This window comes from Rhinichthys klamathensis, unplaced genomic scaffold, assembly GCF_029890125.1.
Source record: "Rhinichthys klamathensis goyatoka isolate OS25496 unplaced genomic scaffold, OSU_Roscu_1.1 h1tg000291l_1, whole genome shotgun sequence".
Lineage (NCBI taxonomy): Eukaryota > Metazoa > Chordata > Actinopteri > Cypriniformes > Leuciscidae > Rhinichthys > Rhinichthys klamathensis.
The window spans coordinates 836,379-864,205 of record NW_026606810.1 but is presented as its reverse complement, the minus strand read 5'-3'; the positions used below and the strand labels follow the sequence as shown (position 1 = coordinate 864,205).

The 27,827-nt window shown below is 36.9% G+C and overlaps 1 protein-coding gene across 6 annotated transcripts in view; it reads right to left on the bottom strand.

The window, feature by feature from the left end:
- The window catches only part of atp2b4 (ATPase plasma membrane Ca2+ transporting 4), a 281,849-nt gene that overhangs the window by 143,706 nt on the left and 110,316 nt on the right, over positions 1-27,827 (bottom strand). The window lies entirely within an intron of this gene.

Below are 27,827 nucleotides of genomic sequence, written 5' to 3'. Positions count from 1 at the left end.
ATTCAGTATCAACTCAGATTCTGACTGTATCGTTGCGCGCAGTGTTTCTCCTGTTTGTCAGCGGTGTTTCATCTGCCTTTAAACATTTGTGTTCTTCGCTGAACTCAAGCGCTTCTCACTGGATCTTGTGACCGAGGCCGATCAGAGTAAACGCGTCTGCTCCAGTGTGCTTGCGCTGCGCTGCTGTTTGGACTTTGAGCCGAGCGGATAAACAGTCTGTGAGCGCACGCGGTTCAAATGAGTTTTGTTCCGCTTTTGGCGCATAAACATTATCGAACATTTATCGACCTCTTGATATCGTTTTATCGAGAAAAATTATATCGCGATAATTATCCTTATCGTTTTATCGCCCAGCCCTAACGTAAACACAGTCGGTTATGTCCAGTGTTGAGCATGTTACTTAAAAAAAGTAATTAGTTATAGTTACTAGTTACTTCTCACAAATAGTAACTGAGTTAGTAACTGAGTTACATCATTATAAAAGTAACTAATTACCAGAGAAAGTAACTATTGCGTTACTTTAAAAAAAAAAAATCAAAAAGGCCTATGTCAAATAATTTGGATGCCCCCAGTATTAAATATGTTAAATTAATGAAATGGACACTTAATAGTGTAGATTAGTGTTCAATGTTTTATAATAATAATTGATTCTATTTTAATGTTGCTGTGGGACAATGTGAGAGACACCTATTAAATTCAATATATTATTCTAAATATTAGCATTACTATGGTAGAACAATAAAACATTATAGATAGTTTATACTTAATATCGCACAGACCCCAACTGGCCAACAAATAAGTTTAAAAATAAATTATGCTTCTTAAGAAATGTACCAAAAATAAATAAATAATAATAAAAAATATACATACTCTTTGTGCATATTAAAATGATAAAACTGTTACACAACTTCACAACTAGTAGACATAGCCTACTGTAGCCTAAGTATTTTCTTCCTAACAAAAGTAAACAGTTTAACAAGTGCTCTCTCAATATAATACTAAACAATTACCACAAAAAAAATAAAAATCTATTTTTATAACCTATAGCGAACGTCATCATCAGAGGTTATTTAAGCCAAATTCTAGACATGTTTGCCGCACGTGTTTACAACCGGTCAAACAAAGATGTTTTCTGTGAATGTTCCCTGCAGGTTATTTTCGGGTTTATTTTATAACCTATAATTTTTTAGATTTTATTTGTATAACCATGTAAATTAATTAACGTTGCAGATATGTGTCATTTATTTATAAACAAACTATATAATGCTCGGACACCCTCGGTATCTCTTGTGCAACTGTTGAGCGCGCTCTCGGACACATTCGGTCTCTCTCGCGCATTGAGCGCGCTCGCGCCGTTCGCTTCGCTTTTGTCCACTCCGGCGCCTCATAAACACACACACCCCAGAGAAAAAAACTTTGCAGGTCCTATGGCGGAGAGAGAGCCTACTCGGATGAAAACCGCTTCAGTGAGTTCAATTATAGTAACGCCACATTTTTTTTGTCAGTAACGGTAACTGCGTTGTAACGGGGGAAACAGTAATTCGTTTGATTACTCGTTACTGAAAAAGATAACACCGTTAGTAACGCCGTTTATTTATAACGCCGTTATTCCCATCACTGGTTATGTCTTAAGTGAATGTAAACAGTAGAGAAAGAAAACATGATGTCTGTCCTAATAAAGCTGCTGCTGTCTGTTAAATCAAAGAACAAAAAAAAAAAAACTGCGCTAGACTGAACTTGTAACTTTAATTGTAAGAATTAACCCTCTGGGGTCTAAGGTGTTTTTGGGGTCCTTGAGATGTTTTGACATGCCCTGACATTTGTGCTGTTTTCAGTTGCTTATAAACATATTAATGGCAAAGGTGTAATTACACTATTTAGCACAAACAGGGCTACCATAATATGTGAGAAATGTTTGTATTTGAGAGAATAATGTTTATGCATTGTTATTGAAAAAACAAAAAAATTAAGCTTTCTGAAATAAGGCCACAAAACACATACTAAATATGTGTCTAGGCCTGTCACGATAACAAATTTTGCTGGACGATAAATTGTCCAAGGAATTATTTCGATTAGGGCTGCAACAACGAATCGATTAAATCGATAAAAATCGATTATTAAAAAGGTTGGCAACGAATTTCATAATCGATTCGTTGTGTCGTGCGACTATCAATAAGTTGCGGAGATGTTTGAGTATAAAAAAATAAGTTGAGCGCGGAGCAGAGCTATGAGGCGCCGGACTGGACTGGTCGCGACCCACTGGTTGAGAAACACTGTGCTAGACAACACTTGTCAGGATTTGACTTTGGTTTTGGGAAGGGAAAAAAACGGACACCCCCCTCCAACCTCTCTGGAAAACGTGTATCTGTGTTACAAATCCCCCAGGCACAACGTTTAACCATATTTTAGATAAAACTACGACGGTAATAGCCTGCCGAGACCAAAAATATGAGACACCTGTGTTAAAGTCAATGGAGTGCTGTGAAAAAGTGTCGGACCACTGTGGGAGCTCGTTCTTGGCTGCGCTGTGATTGGTCAATCTACATTCTAGGGTGTGGCTTAGCCAAAGGCGAATTATGCCAATTATTAGTACCATTGCATATATGGCTATGACTGTGTACAAACTTTACTAAAAATCAAGGCATTGCAATTGCATAAATTAATATAACATTCTCAAAGAATAAATCAATTACAAATTATGCAAATATTTATTTAGCACATTGCAACAATGCACAGTATAAAATAAAATTCAAACTAAAATGTTTAACTTGACCCCACTCATGTGTACATTAAATAATAATCTACTGTCCTGCAGAAAGGTTTTAAAATTAAATGTTCTCTCATAAAAACAAAGCCGAGCACGAACTTCTCATCACACCAGCACCCAGTTTGCAGGTCTAAATTAGTTGCTTACATTTTAACGTCATCTTGTGACGCTGTGAGGAATAATAATAGCGTAATAGTAATATAATCCTGGAAAAATCTACCTCAAAAGTGCTGGTTTCGATTTCATTTCGAGGAGCAACGGATCCAGCTGAGGATTGTGAATAGTAAGTTCTTTATTCTTAAGTGCTTTGTTCTAATTTCAATAGTCTATGTAAACCACAAAAAGACCGTTTAAATATGAATCGCATGTCTATGTGCAGGGTTCCAGACTGCGACCATTTTTTGAGAATGTGCGAGTTAAAATTTTATGTGTTTGTTTTATGTACTCAGTTAAATTCATGCATGCGCAAAAGAACACCGTTGTATCAGCAGCTGCTGCAGTCCGTATGTTCAAAATGAACGAGTACATCATGAATCCATTTTCCAAACCGTGTTTTTGACTTATCCTGAACCACTACGGTACGCCTATAAGTGTTTATATTCTGACTATTTTATCCCGGTGTCGGCTCGGCTGCGGAGTTGCCCAGTGCCTGCGTGACTCGCCATTGACATTAACGGAGAGAAGTAGCTCCGTCTACAATGTTCTTCCGGAAGACACTTGCAGTTTATTTATTAACGAACGTACATGTCACACGCATTGCACACTGATGGTACTGATTGCACTGATTGCACACTGATGGATCGTTTACACACCGAGTCTATTTTTGCTGTGCTGCACGTGCTGAATTTAAGTGACAGCGCATAGTTCATGGTCAAAATGAGCACAAATTGACATGACAATGAATTTCATCATAAATGCATTTAATTAAATACTACTATTTTTCACAGTCATCTTTTTACTTTTTAATTGTTTTTTGGAGAATATTTTGATTTGATAGTTAAAAGATTAAAACATTTTGCTAACATGAGGTCTTGTGTCACTGTCAGTCTTTTTACATCAGTGCAAATATATGGTATGCAGATTAAGACCACTATTCATCAGCATGCATTGATTAATCCCATGGCATGTAGCAAAAAAAAAAAAAAGTGCGACCAAATCATATGCTGGTGCGACCAACTGAGAAAGTTGGTAGCACCAGTGCAACCAGTGGAAAAGTTAGTTTGGAGCCCTGATGTGTGAATGAACGAAACAGATGCACACTGTTGTTTACTACAGGCACTTACACATGCTATTTTTACATGAACACATCTACTAGTTTAGCTTTTCCCAAAATATATTGCTATCAGTGTTAATTTTGACAGCAAATTTTGATTTAGTTTTAGTCATAGTCTTTTGACTAAAATGCCATTTAGTTTTAGTCATATTTTAGTCATCTGAATTGTTTTAGTTTTAGTCGACGAAATACAATAAGATTAAAATATTAATGGGTTTAGGTAAGTGTAATGCGTTCATTTAGAATTTCTTTATAGATTATTTATTATTTAGAACATGCAATACAGATACAGATTTAACTGCTGTGAAAAAAATATCTTAAAATTAAATAAAACCACTTTTCCTAAAGTAGAACACAGTATTCTTTTCAATGAATGATATGCATTCTTTAACTATTTGCATACATCATTCTTTATTCTTTCAAGTAGACATATTTATTTGCATGAATTAAAAAAATTTTAATCCTTTTTTAAGCTATTAACAAACAGTGAATGCTTTTCTCTTTTTCTGTTGTTGCTTGATCAAAATTAAGGACACAGACCGCATTAGGTTTATTACCCACTGTCACTTTTGGATCATGTCCAATGAATGACATGCGGATACAATTGCACTGATGCACATCCGATACACTCACAAATGTTTAACCCTCTGGGGACCAGAAACGCGCCCGCGCGTTTTGCCGTTTTTTTTCACATAGCAGAAAAATAGACTTAAAATACTCTGTTGATTTTGATCGTACATATAAGTGTTATACATCAATCGATCTTGTTAATTGTCTATTATTTTTCTGTATACTCACAATAAAAACAAAGTTTTGTGCTTTTTGTCAAATAAAGAAAAATAAACATGATGCGAGTTTTGCCTTCTCTCTGTCAGTGCAGTCCATTCTGAAACACGTCCGAAAAATTAACTCTAACTCTGCAAATACTTGTCATACAGGCACGAGAGATTTTTCTTTATGAAGCTTGAATTCTCTTCTTTTCAATGATGTAATTTATATAAAAAACAAATATTCTCAGTTTATGTAATCTGTACGAAAAGAGAGTGCTGTCAGATTTTTTTTCCCCAGCTCATTACACTTCATTACGCGTTAATCTGACACGCCCACGGAGGACGCGCGCTATTCAAACGCAAATGTTGAGGCAAGCCATGACAATGCCCACATCAGCCGTTCCACCGCGGCGGTAAAATTTGGGGTGTATTTTCTGCCTTTTACCGCCAAGAGGCGCTACAATCATAGACTCTGAAAAGTGTTTGTTTATTCTCTCTAATGCGTAAGCTGCTGCCGCACCGCACTGATTCAGAGCGATTGAAAGCTGGTAGCAGATGAATTCAACAAGTGAAACGTATAGTTAAAATAATTCATAATCACAATACTGAAATTAGGCTACTGAAATGAAATTGAATAAATAATGAAAAAGTAAAACATTGCAATAAAAACATTTACAGACGTACAGACGATAGCTCAGTGGTTAACGCAACAACACACGCTTCGAGGAGCTTCAATCGACTCGAGATCGAATCTCAATGTAGCATACATGTTGTTAACTGATGTTGGCCAACAGCGTTTTTATTTAACCTTCTTGATGCTTAAATAGCTAACTGTTTATAACTGTTTACTTATTTAAAGTCAAGAGTTTTGTTTAATTATTATTACAACATAAATTTGCTACATTCCTGTAGAACCGCAGCCGCTGCACAAACGACAAAAACTGATGAAGGAAGATTGTCAGCCGATTGCATCAGAAAATGAAAATGAAGAAGCTCGTCTTTAGTCTGCTAAATTATTGTGTAATGTAAAAGAACACTAAAATTACCTAAGTTTGAAACCAAGTTCGAACATTTCAAGGTTTAAATAAAGTGTCGGGACAGTTTTTTTAATTTAAAACAGGGTTGCATCGGGTTTAGAGTTTATTTCTTTTGCGATGCAAAATAAGAAACACTAGGCTAATCTTATTCTTGCGACATTTTAAATTTGTATTGCCAAAGAAATGACAGCTATATTAAACAATTAAAACAGTAGGCCTACAAAACGAAAATTGTCCAAAGCAACATAATTAAATTAAAACATGCGTTTTTCTTTGCCTCTCTCGCGCTGAATCTCTTTTTAACAAGTTTATTTAGTCTCCCTCGCTCTCCATATGAAAGAGGAACATTAACACCTATGCCTATTGTCCTGCGCGCTCGATACAGCACTGAACTGTCCCTCCAACCCCCCACAGGCTATCGGAGTCTGAGGCTGACTTAACACAAAGAGAAGTCGCAATTCACACTTAAATCGCTATTCTAGACAGTGTTGATAATGAAGGAATTAAATGATTTAGTTACATGTAGCCTAGTGATATTTCTATCATAAAAGTTTATTACTAAATATTTCATTATTTCAGTAATTGATGAAATAAAACTGGTTTGGGCCAGCTTTTTCCAAGCAAAACTAAATATAATCTGAAAAAAACGCATGTTAATTTGTTTTCATGAACAAAATGTTCAACTCAATATTAAAGTCTACATGGATCTTTGGATCCTTTCAACCAGGCATGCAATTTGTGAATTAAGTTTTTTATTTTTTATTTTTTTATTCAAATAAATATCGAACCACGGTGCTTTGTGGTAATGCTGCTAAATTAAATAACATGTATTGAATAATTATGAACTTAAATGAAACAATATCGCAACATTTCGACAAATACATTATTTGATCTGTTTTTACATTTTAATTCAGGGCGATTTAGCCTGCTACATTTAATTAGAGCGAGATTTTCACCCTTGTCATTTTCTCATTGGGAAGCGCTTACAGGCTACATGTTTGAGTACATCCTCTGTACCTCTCGTTTTCATATGGATTACATAATCAGATAACATTTATTAGCCAGAATATTTAGACATTTAAAGGCTTTAGACAGAGCCGATTTCTTATAGTGACTGAGCTGAAGTGGCTTCGGTTCATTTTTGTGACGCGCAGTTCCCGGAGACAGAGACGATAGATAAACTGTTTTTGTCGTTAGCAAAAGTTCGAATAAAACCCGACTTTAGAAAAATGCATAGGGCCACTCGGCGTGGTCTGCCAAAACACTTAATTATAAACTTCAATATTTCATTCAAAATAATCTCAACACGCTTTGTAAAATTTTGAAAAGCCGTGCATGCATTAAGGCCACTTGAACTAATGAACAACTGAAACGCTGGTTTTGATTTTATTGTTTGTCGTTGTTTAAACGTGCTTGTTGCATATCTCTATTTTATATTTGATATGGTCTATTGGTGAAGTAGCCTATAGCATTGATTACTGTGGAGGGAGGGGTGTGGGGATTCAAATAATTCAGCAGAAGCAGGGATGTTTAGACCAGAAGGAAATCCCCGTCCCCCCTGGCAAATCACACTTTACTTAAAACCATGTTTTTAAAAACTCTAGGTTGTAGGGAATCAAAATAATAATGATAATAATAGGCCTAATAAAAAAAAATATATATATATAGGCTATATATGTAAAATTACTTTTTTTACAGAACTGCTTTTGAAATTACGATTGGTAGCCTCGTACGATTGGTACAGATGCAACGTCGTTGTGTTCGATACTATTGTTCCTAGTGTAAAATGGAAATGCATGGTAATTTTATTTTATAAATATAACCAAAAAACTGTATGGCGTAACAGAGTTTTAGAGCTAGACAAATCTCTCTGCATTAATAAATATAAAATTTGCAGTAGACCATGTTTGATCGGGATTTGAACCCGTGTCATCTTGATGATGAACCGTAAGTTCTACCGCTCGGCTATTAATTTCCTCACTGAGAAATGCCCAAACGTTTGTTTCTCACATGAGCGAGAAAACGTTTTGTCGTTAGCCTGTGTGAGTGTAGGCCTACTTTAGCCTACATGAATAAAAGTAGACCTTTTACAGTTTTAAAAGATGATATCTTATCTGTATGACCAACAATTACGCAGTAAGTTCTTTTAGCTGTTATGAGAAAAATAAATCCAAATGAACGCGCCGCCGCGTTTGTCAAACTCTAATTCAACATGCCAGAATAAAGCCAGATTTTAGAATAATGCATAGCCACTCGGCGTGGTGTGCCAAAATACCCTAATTATAAACTTCAATATTTCATTCAAAACCATCTCAAAACGCTTTGTGACATTTTAAAAAGCCGTGAATGTATTAAGGCCACTGGAACCAGGATCGTAACTGAAACGCGCTGCATGTCTCAATACAGGAGCGCTGGTTCAGATTGTATTGTTTGTTGTTTAAACGTGCATGTTGCATATTTAAAAATATTTGTTTAAAAATAAATGTTTGTTGTAGGCTTATTTGTAAATTACCATAACTTGTAGAATTTCATCCTAACTGTTGTTAATTGACATTAGCCCCACTTACGTTTTGATAAATGTCCCTTTGCGCCACCTGGCGCTCATTTCGCGAGCGACTTTGAAATGCGACTGGTTTATTTTTATTGTATTGGTCTACTTTAAAAAATAATACTTTATAAGACATTTATGGGAAAAGACTATTTTCTTTTCAAGATGTTTCCAACTGTAACTTTGAACCAATTCTGTAGAATGGCCCATATAGCATTTGACCAGGATTTGTTTCCAGGTATGACTAAAAATGTGCTTTTGGCTTTCATTTATATTTTGATTGTTTGTATATATATATATATATATATGTGTGTGTTTGTGTGTGTGTGTGTGTGTGTATATATATATATATATATATATATATATATATACACATGTAGGTTATATATATATATACAAGAAAGAATGCAATGACAAAATATATATATATATATATATACATGTAGGCTATATATATATATACAAGAAAGAATGCAATGACAATATATATATATATATATATATATATATATATATATATATATATATATATATATATATATATATATATATATATATATATATATATATATATATATATATTGTCCTTACATTCTTTCTTGTGTGACACCCCTGAATGAAAGGCTCATTATTATGCAGGGTCACTGTCTGAGAACCACTTAATTATTCATGATAGGGGTTGGGCCGTTCCGCCCATCCGCATATTGCCTTGGCAAACAAAAAAATGTTTTTCACAATTTAAAACAATCTATTGTTTTATGTGAATGATTAGGAAGGATGATTTTCAGATCATTTTGAAGCAAAAACTCTAGGCAACAACGTACATTAGTCAAAAGTCTTGTGGACTCATATTTAGTATGTTTTTTGTGTCCTTATTTCAAAAACTTTATTTTTTAGTTTTTTCAATAACCACGCATAAACAATATTCTCTCAAAAATACAAACATGTACATACATGTTGCTCACACATTATGGTAGACCTGTTTGTGCTAAATAGAGTTTAATTTCACCTGTGCCATTAATATGTTTATAAGCAACTGAAAAAAGCACAAATGTCAGAGCATGTCAAAACATCCAAAGGGCCCCAAAAACACTCTGGTCCCCAGAGGGTTAAGACAGTCCCTCCAGTTTTTCGCGATTCTGCGATCGCTGGATACAACGCAAAATCAACAAAATGTCACATTTTTTTGCGATCCTGCATAATTCCTAATTTAACCGCAAAATAATCACAAAAATTAAAAAAAATTAAAGTTTCAATGCATTTTTACGTGGGTACAGATTACAGAATAGATGTTGCGCACGCGTGATGTCTGAGCGGTCTGTCAGAAACATGGCGAAAGAAAAAGCGTCTCTCCTGCCCTCTCAGCGCCCAGGTTTTCATTAGGCAGTACGGCAAACTTATTAACGCGTTTAACATGATTGAATGACAATACAAAAAGTATTATATGCTCGATGGTACTAAAAAGAATTATTAAAAGCGCAGTATACCGTAAAAGAGAACTAATTTCAGCCAGTCGAGTGACAGTCTGTCTCTGACTGCAAGTGTGTGTGTGTGTGTGTGTGTGTGTGTGTGTGTGTGTGTGTGTGTGTGTGTGTGTGTGTGTGTGTGTGTGTGTGTGTGTGTGTGTGTGTGACTGACTGACTGCATGTCACCGCCTGTCGGCCTAGTTAGAATATTGAATTCTCTTTATAGCGCTTGAACAAATACACATAGCTACAATTACTTCAAAATATTCATCTTGGCAAGTATTTACGTAAAACAATCAGTAATAACTGATTGGGACGTTTGTCATTACTGTAGTACGTCTTAAAGTGACAGTAACCGAATTTACCTGCTGTTGTTAATGTTAATCAAGCAACAACAATAGGCTACAGCACAATTTTTTAAAAATAATTTGATTAGACCAAATAAACAAGCTTTATGCATTTTGTTTGTGATTTGTGTCATGTATGACTATTGTGCATCTGACATAATACTATTATGGTATACATAATACATAATACATACTACTATGGTAAATGTGATGTCCTAATTATAAAATATAAAAATCGCAAATTTTTTCACACATTTTAGGGAAATTACCACCACAAAATCAGTCATTTTGATCACAAAAATCACATAAAAAAATCGTGAAATCCTGGAGGGACTGTTAAGACATAACCAACATAGTTTACATGAATCCTCTCCAAAACGGACATTTAGACAATGTTGTGTGTATTTGTCCATTCAGACACGAAAGAGAGCTCAATTCAGTACTCGCGCGCTGTATAGGTGTCTATTGTGCACGGCTGCACGCTTGGGTCGGGTGTGTGCGCACAGAAAACCGTGCCGAATAGAGCTCTTTTTTGCATCGGCACTCTTATTCAGATCTATATGTCTGCTCTACTCATTCTCCCAGACGTTCACATTGTTTAACATTTTATGAGACCGCGGGGTAGATCAGCACGTTACAGTACAAATGTGCGCATCTACCACTACTGCTACTGCTATTATACGTTTTATTACTATTATTTATTACTATTATTACTACTGCTATTATACGTTTTTACTATAACAGCTATCGAGATTAACGAATCGTGAGATGTTTTTAAAGTATTTAGATCTATTCCCATCACATAAAATGTTGCCGTGATGAGCATTGAGCAGATGAGTGTGTTGATCGCGAGAATGAAGATCTTATCATTGCAAAGCAGTTTCTGCACTCTCTCTGCTTTCACCAATGCAAACACGATGATGTAAATACAGTAAGAGCTTCGTTGTGCAGTAACGTGCGTCATTGATTTCATAACGAGTTTGGCAAGTGTCCAGATAAACTCGCGCTGTGTGGAAAGATTGTTCTTTGATCGCTTTCTGTATATAATGTTCACAATTTAAATACGATTATTTTCATCCTACTAAAAGAAACGATGTGAAGCTGATATTTTAGTCACTGGCTTGACTTACTGATGCATAAACAGTATTGAACGATTTTGAGAGAAAGATTACCTGTCTGAACTTGAACAATTACACATCAGAAAGTGTTGCTTGGTAGCTCGATCCGAGGCCAGCTCTGTATTGGCCCAAGTTGAGGAAACAGCTTCGGCTGCGCAGTTCCGCCTGGCATTGAGGGCTGGCATTATGCAAATATTTGGAGGCGTACATATTAATGATCCCGACTATTGCGTCACAGTCGGTATTGTGTGGAGAACCGACCGTTTTTCAGGGGTGTTTTTCATAAACGTGAATTAAATGAGAACGCGAAAACAGTCCAGTTTGAGATTCACTCTATGTCATGTCCATGCACTGAACTCTTGTTATTTGACTATACCAAGGTAAATTCAATTTTGAATTATAGGTCACCTTTAACTTTGAAATACGTATGATAAAATGTATGTAAAATTTACAAAGAAAGATTACACTTGAAATATTGTTAAAAAAAAATATTGTTGTTGATTTACATGTGAAAACTATTTAATAAAATAGCAAAACATATATTTACAAGGTATGTGTAACATCTTAATAGGTCAATATAAGCATTATCATTAAATTATTTATTATTGTGTTTTATTAGTGACAAATTTGGGGAGAGGATAAATATTCCAAAACTATCTGAAAATACAGTATGAGAATTAACTGCACAATTACTAGAAATGTTTACCTTGGATATTATACAATTAGCATGCATACAAAATTTGTGGAAAAATACAAATTTTTCTCAAAACGTTTCCAACTCTAACTTTGAACCAATTCTGTAGAATGGCCCATATAGCCTATTTGAACAGGATTTGTTTCCAGGAATGATTGTGTACTCAAAATGTACTTTTGGCTTTCATTTATATTTGGATTATATTGTTAACTATATTCTAAATAAACTACAAGCAATATATAATCTTTTGTCCTCACATTCTTTAGTTCCCTCTCAGTGACATACCTGACTGAAAGGCTCATTATGCGGCTCATTGTCTTCTCGGGTGTGAATCACAGCATTATTCATGATCATTCACGTCCCCGTGCATATTGCCTTTCTAAACAAAAAGTGTCTTACAAAATTGAAATCAATGTATTGTTTTATGTGAATGAGTAGGCAGGATGATTTCCACATCACTTTGAAGCAAAAACTCTAGGCAAAAACATCCATTAGTCAAAAGTCTTGAGGACACATATTTAGTATGTGTTTTTGGGGCCTTATTGTTTTTAACCATGCATAAACATTATTCTCTCAAAAATATAAACATGTACATGTTGCTCACATATTATGGTAGCCCTGTTTGTGCTGAATAAAGTGTAATGACACTTTTGCCATTAATACGTTTATAAGCAACTGACAAAAGCACAAATGTCAGGGCATGTCAAAACATCTAAAGGACCCCAAAAACACCTTAGACCCCTAAGGGTTAAAGGCAGAGCACAGGATGGAGGCAGCTATTAAATTACCCCTGAAAGGATGAAGTTCAATTCAGGTGATGTGGAGGGGAAGCCGTTTACAGGAATGCTAAAAGGAGGACGGTTTATTTTTGAGCATCGGCTTCATTTGTAATAAGCGAAAACATCCATTTGGATCATGGAAATGGCTTGGAGGGCTCACAGACAACCAGCAGCTCCCTGGGGAGAGCGAGACACATGGTGTCCAAATAAACAAACCACGGCAGGAACTTGTGAACTCTTATTTTGTAATGTTGGAAAAGCAACAGATGCCCAGCACTGAGTACATAGTTAGTCATTTTTTACCCACAAAAGGGGGTGCTGATCACTCAATAGCACAGCAATAGACAGGTCATCCGTCTTTGCTTCACTCAGCTCCTAAATTTCAGCTTTTCATTCATCAGCTGCCCCTAGATCTCTGACAGGGAGAGCGAGAACCAAATAAGCTGTGGCTGAAACGGATGACAAGGAGGGTTGATCGGAAAAAGGATGATCGTGGATGTGCATCAAAGTAGACAAGGGATGCCTTTTATTTATTTTTTTAGAAGGCATGGCTGGAAAACAACTGCAAGAGATGAACGAGGAAGCATTTTGACAGAGAGGGGAAGACAGCAGGATGTGAGATGGAAATGAAGGCATGCCAAACAGATAGATGAGCTGCATAAAAAGGGAAAGAAAAAAGGACAGAAAAGGATTGTGCTTGGTTGTGGTTGTGTGTGTGTTTGTGTAACAGGGGGCGTGTAATTGGATGCGGCCGGGAGTGAAACACTGTGTCTGTGTGTCGAGGCGTTAGCCTGTGCCCACCCTCCCTCTGACTGCAGCCACACCTGCCTTGAATACTAAAGCAGCAGAATGCGGAGTCCTGGACCCAGCTACTCGCTCTGCACCAATCCAGTCGACTCGCGCTCACTTGATGCACACACAAAACCTTTAACCGAAAGGATGTAACACACCGCCAAGTTGCGACATGGCATTGTAGTCTTCAAGGGTGTAGTATACTAAAAACTGGAAGTTATTTTTATCTAAAAGTTGCACATTCAACAAACAGGCCTCACATAAAAAAGCTTCAGGTAAACTTTGTGCAAACACCTAACCTTAAAGAATTTAGAATTTAGGCCTGTAACTCATCTCACACAGTGTTAGGTGTAATTGATTACTGTAAACAGGATGCGCTATAGTGGTGCAGGAATGACATAACTTTGTAGGCCAAAATGCCTACAACCGGGACGATGGAACCGGAAGTGCTAAAATGCTAACTCACTTCCGGTTCCATCGTCCCGAAGTCAATGTTTTTTATTTATTTATGGGGTTTTGGTTAAATGGATGAAATGGTGAATTGTCTGTGGTTAACTCAAGACACTTTCATGTTTTATTATACGACATAAAATACATCAATATTACCCCACTCGTGATTTTTTGAAGCCGTTACGCGTCTTGAAAAAGGAAGTTGCTAACCAGTGGCTAAATGGGACTACAGAGGCTTTCGAGGAGATTAAACGTCATTACGCCGAACAGCTAGGCTCAGTCCGCTTCTACAGCCTCATTATGTTTATAATTGTGCTCTTATAAAACTATTCTAACTCAAACGTTCTGAGAATTTTTTTTTTTATAAAAACTGAAAGAGTTGTTGGAAGCTTAGTGGTGGTGACGTTGAATTCGTGGGACCACGGTGTGGTTCGTTTATAGCCTAGCTTTAGCTTTTTACTTCTGGCGACTGCATTTAGGCTTCAAAATTTGTGTTCATCTGTGATAATTATCTTGATGGACAAAACGTGCAAGTATCATAAACTTCTGTTGATCACAGAGCTTGTTTTTAGCGATAACTCAAAAGCCTATGGGAAAATCCTATTGGGTTTTTCTCGAGGGAACCACTTTCATGCGAACTGCCAGTTGGCCAACAAAGTGATGTCATACCTGCACCACTCATGCCATATGTACAAAATAGTATCCACAGTATTCCTGCGCCCCATGACGCTTTGCGCGAATTATGGGTGTAACTTCCGTTAAGATGTAAACAATCAGTGAACGACTAAGCTCTATGGACGCAATAATAGATTTTTAAACCTTTTACGATGACATTACATTATTCTACTCACCCTTCAACCATTGAACATTAAAAGGACATTTAAAAGTGTAAAAGCATCAACAAGGTAACTTTCAACAGACCATGAATAATCTCAAAAGCATCTTTCCACAGCTAAATCGGTCGGTTAAATATATCACTGTGGTAATGTTAATTGTATTATGTAACATACGTTGCCTTAATAAAAAAGTGTTTTACTTCAGCATTACGTGATACTATTTTAAAGTGATTTCAGTCATTTTGACAGATAATAAATTGTATTTACCTGTGAAACCAAACCTGGAAAGAGACGTGAAGATTTGGAGAGGATTCCAGTGAATTATTAATGGTATACATCGTAAATTAAATCGGGAGAACAGACCACAAATGTGCAGTATGTGTTGACTTTTGTCATACTATTACAGCGGAATTCAAAAGGAAAAAAGAAAATAATCATGAGGAAAAGAATGCAGAGCTCTTACTAAGGATATTCTTGTTATAACATGTCACGTTAAAATACCAAGTGTTACGTTATTCTTATGTTATTCTTAGATAAAACATGAAAGAAAACTGATTGCTCTTTAAGTCAAACTGACGGATCAGGTTTATTTGTAGGGCAACCTTATGATTTGAAATGATTCGTTTCAGTCTTTTTAAATGGAAGTTCCCCAAACCCGAAGTGCCGCCCATAATTCAAAACGCAGTAAGCTTGTCAGGAATAAGGTGGATAGAGCAGGGGTCTCAAACTCAACTTAACCCTTAAAGACCTAGACCATTTTTGGAGCACCTGCACCGCCTGTTCTTTTCTTTGTTTTTCTAACCCATTATAGCAGTCGGCATCAAGTGTCATATATCATTTTTAACAGGAGAACTTGAAGTTTAAATCTATCTCATTTAAATAATCCAATTTTACATTTATTTTGTCTTAGAATGGATGAATTTACCAGATTTAAGAAAAACGGCAGCATATTTTTTGTGATTTTTTTTACTCAACTCAAACAAATCCTCCTGAAGTTTGTATTTTTTCCTTTAGAAAGCTGTACTTGGATATTCTACATTTCCAGATGTAATTTTGACTACATGTAACAATCCCTAAGCAAGTTATAGCCATTTATTACAACATTATTATAGGCGATTTTCAGTGAAAAGCTGGTGTTTTTTATTTACTGACAATTTAGATGTGAACAAAAAAGTTTAGGAAGTAAAATAAATAGAAACATTGTAATAGAACACTGAAGCAAAAGAAACTGTATATGTATTAAACACACACACACACACACACACACACACACACACACACAGCCTATATGAACTACTTTCACTTTACCTCAGTTCAAATTTCCAAAGAATGATGCTAGTTGTTTGTGCAAAAGACCAAGAACTATGTTTATTGGTTGAGTAGATGATAGTTTCAACCAATCTGGGCATGAGGGTGGGACAAAGCATCAACAGTCATTCATGATTGGCTCAGAGGAACAAACCGCACGGGTTTCTTTGACGAATCAATGCTGATCAAAACTTGATGACGCAATCACATTCACTACGGAGCTTCTGAATGTCCAAACGCGATTAACCCGATATCACAGAAAAGCCGTGAATCTCCTCTTTATGGGACTTTTTAAAGCATACGGATTGGAGTAGCGGTTCAAAAGTTCTTTAACATTTAAGAACAAGAGTTATTTTTAGCCGCCGGCGGCTGTATAGGTCTTTAAGGGTTAACTGGGGGCTGCTGGAGGTAGAGTCGGGGTCAGGCTGGGCCGCATCAAGTATTCCACAAAAAATAGTATACTATTCCAAAAAAGGAGCACAACTGATCCAATCTTCTCAATCTTTATTATTAACTTTTTTTCTGAACTGTTCCTCTGAATTTGAACATTCCTTTCTGTACATGATTGGTTCATCATGAGCTGTCCTTCTGACAGTTGAAGTTCATTTTACAAACTTTCTTTGTCTTTTCCTTATACACATCTTTGTGATACTTCATTTTACAAACATTATTTTTCTTTTCCTTATAACACATCTTTGTGATTCTTATATTTGCTCATGTCCTTTTTATTTTCAATATGATATTGAATGGTTTTTTGGAAGGCACATTTCCTTTTATTATACTTAGAAAAACAATTATTGCTTTTGAAATACAAATATATTGCAGTCATGTCTGCCCGTCTTATTGAGTTCTTTCTACACATGTATAGTGTCTCAGACAAATTACTGACTATGCACAAATCAAAGCAAACCTTCTTATCAACCTGTTGGACACATATTACAAGCTCAAAATGATTATTCTCACATTGTTTTAGAGCAGAGGGTCTCCAACACGTCGCTCACGAGCTACCAGTAGCTCGTGGCCTGATTGGTGGTAGCTCGCCAAGGGCCTGTTCATATATCGCGCTCACATATTTTGCGCGCTCAAGTTCGTTATTTCAAATGTAGGCGCGCGGCAAGCGCGCTCATAATTGAAGCGACTCGCTCATTTTTTTCCAGGCGCAGTATGTTTGTACTTTGCGGTTGTCTATGACAACTATTGACAACAAACCCACCGTTATTTGATCATAAGGGATCAAAAAAAAAAAAAAATTTAAAAACGCGGCACTCGCAACGACGGGCCGCACTAACATTAAACTTTAATGTCAAGTAGGGGGCCACAAAATATCACCCGGCCCGCAGGCCGCAAGTTAGAGACCACTGGTATAGAGCATCAAAATATTATATCAGTTTTAATAAAATTAATACTTTTATTTAGCATGGATGGATGCATTAAAATTGATCAATTCAGCTTTGCCATCACAGAAATAAACAAGTTTTTTAAAACTGTAATAATATTTTACAATTACTGTTTTCCCTGTTGTACTATTGTTTTTTATCAAATAAATGCAGTCTTAGTGAGCATAAGATATTTATTTAAAAAACAAAATCTTACCAACCCCAAACTTTTGAACATTATAAATACTAAGTTTTATATTATTAAAGCTGCAGTCCGTATCTTTTCCTCTTTGTCGCCATCTCTCTGTTCGAAATCTGTAACTGCAGTGATTCGCGGAATTATCATCTTTACGTGGGTTGTAAATTGGCATGAAACAGCACGGATGAACACAGTGCTTTGAGGCGAGTGCTGCTGTCAGTCACCGTCAGTCACCGTGCTGTGTGGATACTGTCATACAGAATCACAGATTCACTTTTTGACAGTTTGACCAACATAAGAATTTTCAGAAAAATGTCTTCTGAACAAGTAAGTAAAATCCATTTTTGTTCTGACCAACTAAGGGGGAAAAAGCATTCGACATAAGCTTTGTTAGATTTAATCCACGCGATTTACAGCAACCTTGCAAATTATAGCCTACTTTGTTCTCAAATTGTTTGTTAACAACATCAGCATTGCGTGACTAATGTTAAATTTAATGTGTTTTATGGTTACCTGTGTAGTTCAGAATTCATATTCTCCATAATAGCAAAACGAGAAAGGCACAACAAAGGAAACTCCATAACTGTGTGAATTAAGAAAACGTACTGTTACACGATTGAACTATTGAAATGTCTTACTTGTTCAGCAGAAAAAAGCCGTCTCTTCTTCCGTTTTGAACCCCTTCAAAACACGGAGTTCACGCACTTTTCAAAAGCCCCGGCGATGTTTAAATCCTTGTGTTCGCATGAGACGGTTTCTTTCTCTTTCTCTAGCCACCTTAAATCCGAAGTACGAAGTCTTTTGGGTTTTATAACTGCTGAATCTCCAGTTGACACTGATGATTGTTGTTTGGATCTTTCTGGATGCCATAAGTTTAATTATGTAAAGTGCTGCGAGAAAAGCCTATACATCTAAACATCTCGTCACGCGCAGTATAGCCGGCTAGCCGAAACTCCTTCTTTATGTGTACGGGTGTGACGTAATGACGGAAAGACATGCTCGAATTTCCCGCGGAAACCCACCAGTACCACTGGAATTAAAATCATTATTACAAGCTAACCGTTTTGAAACTAGCTATGGCAAGCAGATAGTTTTGACCACTGGCAGAATAAGTTTTTTTTAATAGAATTATTTTGGATTATTTTTAACTTAAAGTTACGGACTGGAGCTTTAAGCGAGTCTTAAAGGATGGCAAGGGTATCCTAGGTAATAAACAAAAAAGACAAAAGGCATGAACAAATAAATGTCCAAAATCAACCAATATAATGATAAATAGTCACTATTATTGGCTGATTTTGAGCATTCCTAAAATGATCAAACTTGCATAATGTGACAGTTGAAAGATGCATGCCCCCTACAGGGATGCAGCGATTAACCGATTTCACGATTAAAAACGTCACGGTAATTAATTGTTAAGGCTCAGCTACACCGACTGTTTCGGTTTTACTGAACGGAACTGTTGCAACTTGCACCAAACGAAAACAAAGTTACACCAGGGGTGCACCAGCTTGAAGTGCCGTGCTTATCATAGACAAGGAGGCTACTGTACAAACTTGATTAACTATGGCAGAGGGACCCAACAGCAAAGGTTTATTTCCACCAAAGAAACACCTAAAGTCTGCAATATATTTTCTAACTGAGCCCCCAGCATGAGTTTAATACGACCGTTATTTTATATTTCCATGCCAACACATCATGCAGCCAGACTTAAGATATGTATCACGTTTATTTAATTTTTAATTTTTAATTTAAAATATAAATAAAAAAACTTAACTATATCATGAATTATATGACATACTGAAAGAGATGCTTCCAAATGTCATAGATCCTCTTCTTAATATCATTAATTCGTCTTTGTCTCTAGGATACGTACCAAAATCCCTTTAATCCTCTGCGGACGGCAAACGCACCGGTGCGTTTTGGCAGATTTTTTTCACATAGCAGAAAAATATAGACTTAAACTACTCCATTTCTGGTCATAGAGAGTTAAGACATATTAAAAAATAAACTGTTAAATGTCTACTTTTTTATGTGCCCACCTACAATCGAAATAAAATATTGTGCTTTTGTAAAATAAAGAAAATAAACAGGGTGTGCGTTCTGCCTCTCCATGTCCGTGAACTTTTTTTCTGGAGCACGTCTCTAAACTTAAACAAAACTCAGCGAATACTATTCACCCAGACATGAGCAATATATGTTTATGATCATTTAAGTTTGTACTTTTGAATTATCTAATTTAAAACTAAAATAAATATTCTCTGTTTATGTAATCTATATAAAAAGAGAGAGGTGTCAGCCGTTCTCATTACCGTTCTCGCATCTAATTATTCCGCTAATGTGACACGCCCACGGAGAGCGCGTGCTATTCAAACGCTAATGATCTGAAGCAACACATTGAGACGTGTAAACGCCCACATAAACTCTGTAAACACACTATATTTAGTCAGATTAATGTACAGGGATGCAAACACATGTAGGGTCAAAAAAGAGAGAGGTTATCGAAGCCCTCGCCCCGCGGCAAATATCCATAATTGTGATGAATTTAATCCTTTGCAAGTTATCATTTTGCAGTGTAAGATTACAGTTGACACCTTTAAATATTACATAAATGTATTATGTATTTTATTCAACTTAATGAGTGTAAAAATCAGCAGCAAAAAGTAATTCTTGAAAAAATCTGCACAGTAATTTTATAAAAAACTAAACATGTTAATAAAAACAAATTACTATTAGTACTCTTATAAAATTCAATCATGCAATCATACATTTCACAATTTTATATTTATATATGAATGTCAAGAATTCAGAAGTGTATATGTATATAGCCTACACTACACAGAAATAATATACAATTAAATTATACTTATTTTAAATGTATTGTGCAGGATAGGTATAAAAAAATATATAGGTTTTTAATAATCTTTCAGTGCGCAAAACCATGAACGCTTCAAAACAGAGCGCACAATGCGTGTATGCGCATTGCGGGTGCAGAATGATCTGCTCAAAGCAACATGGAGTCACAGTGTGCAGCGCTGCGCTGCACAAGTGTGCATTTAAAAGTTCACGGCACAAAGCGAAGAAATGTCGAGCGCACAAATCCTAGTGTACATCTGTCCAACAGTTTATTGATCATTTTTTTCTTCACAGTTTTAAATTCCAGTTATTGTGCGTTTGATGCCGATTCATAGTCCTTGTGCTAACAGGCACGGTAGCGAGTCGTTTAAAAACAGCAACAAACATAATATACAAATACACAAAATAAAGTAATTTTATGCAAATCCACAGCCTTTTATCTACAGATCAAGCACTATAATGTGAATATTTCATATTGGAGAGAGTTTTACCGTGCGTCCTGCTTTAACCGGACGAGGCGCGCGCGCTGTTTGAATACTGAATGGAGAATGATTGACAGCCGCAGAGGAGGGAAAACGAGTTTCCGTAAACTTTAATTTAATGATGTAAATAGACTTCTGTCCCTCACATTAAGCTATGGAATGGCTTCAGATGACTTTGTGAAATTATAATAAGACCCTCTCAGTCTCAGACCCAAGTCACCCAAACTGACGTGAAAAAACCGCGAGGCACAGAAAAGCGCGTTGTTTGCATCCCTGAATGTACTGTCCTCTTGCGCCGCTGTGAGGAATAATCCTGGGACATTTACCTACCTCAGAACAAGTGCTAGTTTATTTTCACTTCGAGGAGAGAGCTGAAGTGTTTTTATTTTTGTGCTTTGTTCTAATCGCGATATATAATAACGTTAGTGTATGTAAACGCAAAAATAGCCTACTGTTTAAATTTGAATCATGTTTCTGTGTGTGTGTGTGTGTGTGTGTGTGTGTGTGTGTGTGTGTGTGTGTGTGTGTGTGACTAGTTTTGGATAGATTATAAAGTTTTAACTCTAAAATAGACATCAAATAAGCTTTTGTTAGCAGTTTCTGCTCATATGTTAAATATATAGTATGTTTTGTCAATAAACTAATCAACTAAGAATAGTGTTTGTTCCAATGCAAGCTATATCAAAATAATGAATCCTTAAAGGGTTAGTTCACCCATTTAAGACATGAAGTTGTATGCAATCCTTACCAGCACTATAGTGCATACACACTGACCCACTCTGTTGTCACCTCCCTGGTCAGAGTTCTGGCCGCTGGAAGTTTTTCAATAAACTACTCCCGGTTATTTTCCGGTGCCACAAAACTGTGCGTTTTTACGTGAAATTTTTTTTTGCGTTTTAAAGCTTGATTAATTTACCTCACAAAAAACACCCCGGTCAGTTTTAATCGGCACTATTTTCTATCCATTTCTATCAATCCGCGCTGCTGTCAACGTCAACAGTGCGCACGTTCCGATCAGCTGTTGATAGCGCGACTCGCTGACAACATGTCTGACTGCGAAACTTCTGATGATGAAACCAATTTTAGCACAATGCCAGACGGATCAGATGATGAAAGTAATTTTAGCACAACGACAATGTTATTAATTGCAACACAAAACCTCAATTGTGTGTGTGTTCAATCAAATAGTTTTCTCAGCAAATTGTACCAATATCCATACTGTTTTTATATTAGACATCTTTTCACGTGTTTTATAATGGAGTCTAAACATCAGCTTGTTTACCGTACAGTTTAGACATGGGATCATAAAGTTAGTAAATAGAGCTTACCCGTGGTACTGGTAGACAGCAAAACGCTTTAATTTTCCTTTTCCTCCTTGGTTGGGGATGTAATCGTCTTTGCTGAAGTGAGCACTACACACACGAAAATCCTTTATTCTGGATATTTTAGCTCCCGCAGAGTAGCCGATGGCAACCAGCCAAAGCTGTCTCATAGTTATATTCGAAACAGGAAAACGATAGAATCTGAACTTTGATCCCGGCACATCCTTGTGGTCACAGCCTGGGAATTTACAAGTTCGCACCATTGTTAATTTAATACTTTTTACGTCGTTGTCAATCGATTGTGTAAACACTATGGAACAGCTGATCGGAACGTGCGCACTGTTGACGTTGACAGCAGCGCGGATTGATAGAAATGGATAGAAAATAGTGCCGATTAAAACTGAGGCATGAAATTTGACCGGGTGTTTTTTGTGTGGTAAATTAATCAAGCTTTGAAACGCAAATCATTTTTTCACGTAAAAACGCAGTTTTGTGGCCCCGGAAAATAACCGGGAGTACTTTATTGAAAAACTTCCAGCGGCCAGAACTCTGAACAGGGAGGTGACAACAGAGTGGGTCAGTGTGTATGCACTATAGTGCTGGTAAGGATTGCATACAACTTCATGCCTTAAATGGGCGAACTAACCCTTTAACTTTGAAATATGTATGATAAAATGTATTGGCCTACTAAGACATTTATGGAAAAAGACAATTTTCTTTTCAAGATGTTTCCAACTCTAACTTTGAACCAATTCTGTAGAATGGCCCATATAACCTATTTGAACAGGATTTGTTTCCAGGTATGACTAAAAATGTGCTTTTGACTTTCATTTATATTTTGATTTTATATATATATATATATATATATGTGTGTGTGTGTGTGTGTGTGTGTGTGTGTGTGTTGTCCTTGCATTCTTTCGTGTGACAAACCTGAATGAAAGGCTCACAATGGGGTTGGCCCGTTCACGCCCATTCGCATATTGCCTTGGCTAACAAAAAATGTTTTTCATAATTTAAAAGAATCTATTGTTTACCAAACCAATCTCTGTTACCTTAAATTATATGTTACATAAATGAGGATGACTTGACATATTCCGATTGTCAAATATGTGGAAGTGAATGCGTTTTGTCTTTTAAAGACCTATATAATGATCATGTTAGTTAATATAATGTGCAATAAGTTTGCAATTCAGAGGATCTGTCGGATCACGTAAATTCATAAATTTTTCCCGAAATAAATAAGTAGCCATAAAAGTATATATATATTAGTGCTGTCAAACGATTAAAATATTTAATCGCGATTAATCGCATTAATGTCATAGTTAACTCGCGATTAATCGCATTTAATCGCACATTTTATCTATTCTAAATGTCTCTTGATTTCTTTTTGTCCCATTATTTTTTCTCATTTTAATGCTCTTAGCAACATGGAAAAGTGGATCGGCTTGCTTAGTATGCCAATATTGTTTTCAATAAAAAACATTTGCACAGTTCAATTTCACACTAAAACATTATCACTTGGAGCAAATAAAGCTTTGAAACGCAAATAATTTTTTCACGTAATCTCTCTCACACAATGCAACACTGTCCATCAATAAAAGGGTGAAATAAATACTGAGAGGTCCTGATATTGACGAGGGGGCGGAGAATTCGCATCAGCTGTGGTGTGTGTGTGTGTGTGCTGGCCATCATCAAGTGGTATTTTAGACTGGACGTGCTGCGATGATGATAGCTCAGTTCACAACGACAAAACACACAGATCACTTTGGTCTTGTCAATGGAACCATTTGGCAACTTTTTAAAAGTAAACGTTCCATTCAGAATCTTAGGCCTCGTTTACACTGTCAGTGAAATGTGACCCAATTCCGATTTTTTACTCGTATGCGACACAGATCGGATGTGTTCTATGACAGTGTAAACAGGAAAAAAACGCATGCATTCGGATATTTCGAGATCGGTTTCAGGCCTCGTTCATATGTGGAAATAAATCAGATGTAAATCGGATGTGTGCCAATGCGACTGTCATGTAAACAGGCAGATCGGATTTTCCGAGGCATTAGGCTGTGTCTCCGCGGTTTAATGACGAGAGAAACCCCGACGCGCATCTGTGGATGGACGAATGGCCCGACGAAACATTGTGTCGTCGTAGGAGAGGAATGTGGACACACTGACACAACATATCAAAGGTTGGCTTGCTCCTCGTTAAAGCCCGCCACGATCTCATGAAAGTGCGTTTATTGCACGATTTTTTTTTCACGTGGCATTTACGCCAAAAATAGTTTTTGCGTGCATGATACGCACTTTATGGCGTTTAATGCGCACGTTTACAGTGCGTATCATATGCAAGCAAAAGCTATTTTTTGCGCATAAATGGCATGAGAAATAAAATTTGTGCTATAGATACTCACTTTTATGAGATCGTGTTGTATGTTCCCACCTGTCCTGAGATCTCGCTGCGCGTTCGTCCATCTGAGCAAGAAGACCCCTTTAAACATGCGCGATGTTTCAGTCAAGTGTAAACACATGACTCGGATATGGGTCACAATTTAAAGAACGTGTAAACGGACGGTAAAAAAAATCGGATATAGGCAACAAATCAGAATTGGGCATCAAGACCTGCAGTGTAAACGAGGCCTTATTGGCATCCATTTCGGCGTCTCGCGCTCGTCATCCACTCAAAACTGGACGTTTTGAACGTTCCTATAACATTCAGAAATAACGTTTTTATAACTTAATGGGAATGTTATGAAAACGTTCTTATAACCTAAAATTGTTAGCTGGGGAAGAGGAGAGATTCGCGATTGCACTGAACACGTTTTAAGTGCAGGCACATATTCTCTGAGCGAGCCCAGAGAAAATTCTTACAAGAGCAGCGTGTATCTGAGAGCGCGCGACTCGAGCAGAGATTCGTGCTCGGCACATTATATTCCGCGCGCGAGCAGAGAGATTCGCGCTCGCGCATCCGGCTCGCAAGCCCAAACAAGTGTGTGCAGCGTGCCTGTTGTTTTGTTTCCGGTCTAGCTAGATCAGCTTGCGCTTTCAAAACGTCCTCGCGCGGCAAGCCATTGAAATGAATGGTTTTCATAGCGCAGCGCCGCGCATGCCGTCCTGTTGCAAAAGCATGTGAAAAAAAAAACTACAAAGTTTGCTAGGCCAAAAAGACCGTTAATCGCGAGATAAAAAAATTAACGCCGTTAAAATGGGTTTGCGTTAACGCCGTTAATAACGCATTTAACTGACAGCCCTAATATATATATATATATATAGTATTTCATTTAAATGTCTATTTAAATGTCTGAAACCTCAAATAAACATTATGTGGTTGAAAACACTGAATACTTGTGATATGAAAAGCACTGAGCGCATCCATCTCTGGCTCAGCGCCAAACAAAGCGCAAAAGCACGTTTGAATTATCAGTGACACATTGAATATTGTATGATCGTATGCGTCAATGGGTTAAAATCAATTGTGTTCCGGGGGTGAAGGGGGCACAAATTGAAACTGAGGGGGCACGTGGCGCAGACTCTGTTAATAACTCTGTATAAGCAGACTGATCTCATGAAATAGCGTATGTATGACACGCCAATTCGTATTTCCATTTTTGGCGTGCTATCAACACGCATAATCGCTTTTCAGCGTGTTTATCAACGCCGTTGACTTAACGTTACATTACTGTATAAATATATGACCTACCCCAACCCCGTCCCTAAACCTACCCGTCACTGGGGTTAATAATACCATTTATGAATCTTCCCCTACCATCCTAGTTAAAAAAATATCACTCGCCAGATGTAGATCTAGAATTTGCTTCGTTTCGCTCTGACATTTAACGGCGTACACATTAGGGATGGGCATTATTAATCGACGATCGATAATTGATCATTAAGAATTTCGTCGATCATGTTAATTTGTTATCGATAAAACTAAAACTAAAAAAAAAAAAAAAAAAAAAAAAAATCCTTTCCTCTAAATCCTCGCTTGCCTGGCTTATGCTACTCCGAGCTATGTCTGAACTTTGTATTTTGAGCACTTCTTGCGTTGCTTTTGCCTCTTCACAATGACTCGCTTGGTTTAGTCCTCAGTTGTAAGTCGCTTTGGATAAAAGCGTCTGCTAAATGACTAAATGTAAATGTAATATGGTTGCGTTGCGTAATGTGAGCCTTGAAGCAATGAACCGCTGGATTGCACCACTGCAGACGGGTGGAAAGTGAACGGAATAAGTTGTTTCCCGGGCTGGTCAAGTTAGCGCAGAGGTACCTGTGCATCCCGGCAACGTCAGTCCCCTCAGAGCGGGTGTTTTCGGCGGCTGGACTGAAGAGTTTGTTTACACTCGACCTCGACGCGTCCGCACAAGCACGAGCAAAGGTGCGCGAGGCAAAAATGACGTCATTGCGGTATTCGGCGTTTTACAGGCGAGCGCGTGGAGTATAAACGCCTCGTCCGTTTGCGGAGACTCACGCTGCAGAGCCAGGCAAAAGTATAAACGAGGCTTGACGGTCACCATGTTGCGGTCGCGTCTGACCCCAGGCCCAGTCCATGTCATCAACATGCTTATCTTTCTCAACAAAAATCAGTAGACTGGTGCAGAAGTTTTATGTGAGTTAATAGATATTTTTTTTGAGGCTTTGTTAAGTAGCCTAATTTGTTGCTAGGTAGGCTAATCTCTCTCACACTCTTTCTCGACTTCGTACCTTGGATAGTTTTGAGTTACATTGAGTATTATTATGTTTTTGGTTAAGTTATTGTTTAACATGATTTTTTTTATTATTATTTTGGAACAAACGATCGGGTCTCTGTTTGAGGACGCCAACTCGCAGCTGCAGGTTTTGTTGCTTTTTAGAGCACCGCAGCGCATATTTCAAGTTTAGCCGAATGTCCAGTTTAACTGCCGCAAGTTGATTATCTTGTTATAAAGATCTCATCGAGGAAAAACACGCTGTATTTTTGTATTTTCATTGCATTTTTAATTTATAAAAAGTTAAATAAATAATTAATTTTAATATATAAAAAATATTAATGATTAATCGATAGTCGATCGTTAATTCTCCCGACGATTGACTAAGAAAATTTAATCGAATGCCCATCCCTAGTACACATACACGCGGAATCACTCGGACATTTAACGGCGTAGACATACACGCGCGTGGACATACACGCGGATAGCTCAAAATGCGTATAGATAACACGCCACTTGACTTGAAAGTGGCGTGTATGTTTACGCAAAGCCATGATGTCATGTTGGTATAAGAGATGTTCTCAATTTCTTTCTATAATTTTTTCTAAAGCTTCAAACAAACAAACCAAAATAATAGACTATTTTCTCAGGCCACATGTAGAATTAGATGAATTAATAAAATGAATATGACAGTTGATGACAATAACAGTTTAGTTTATTCCCCTCATACTGTC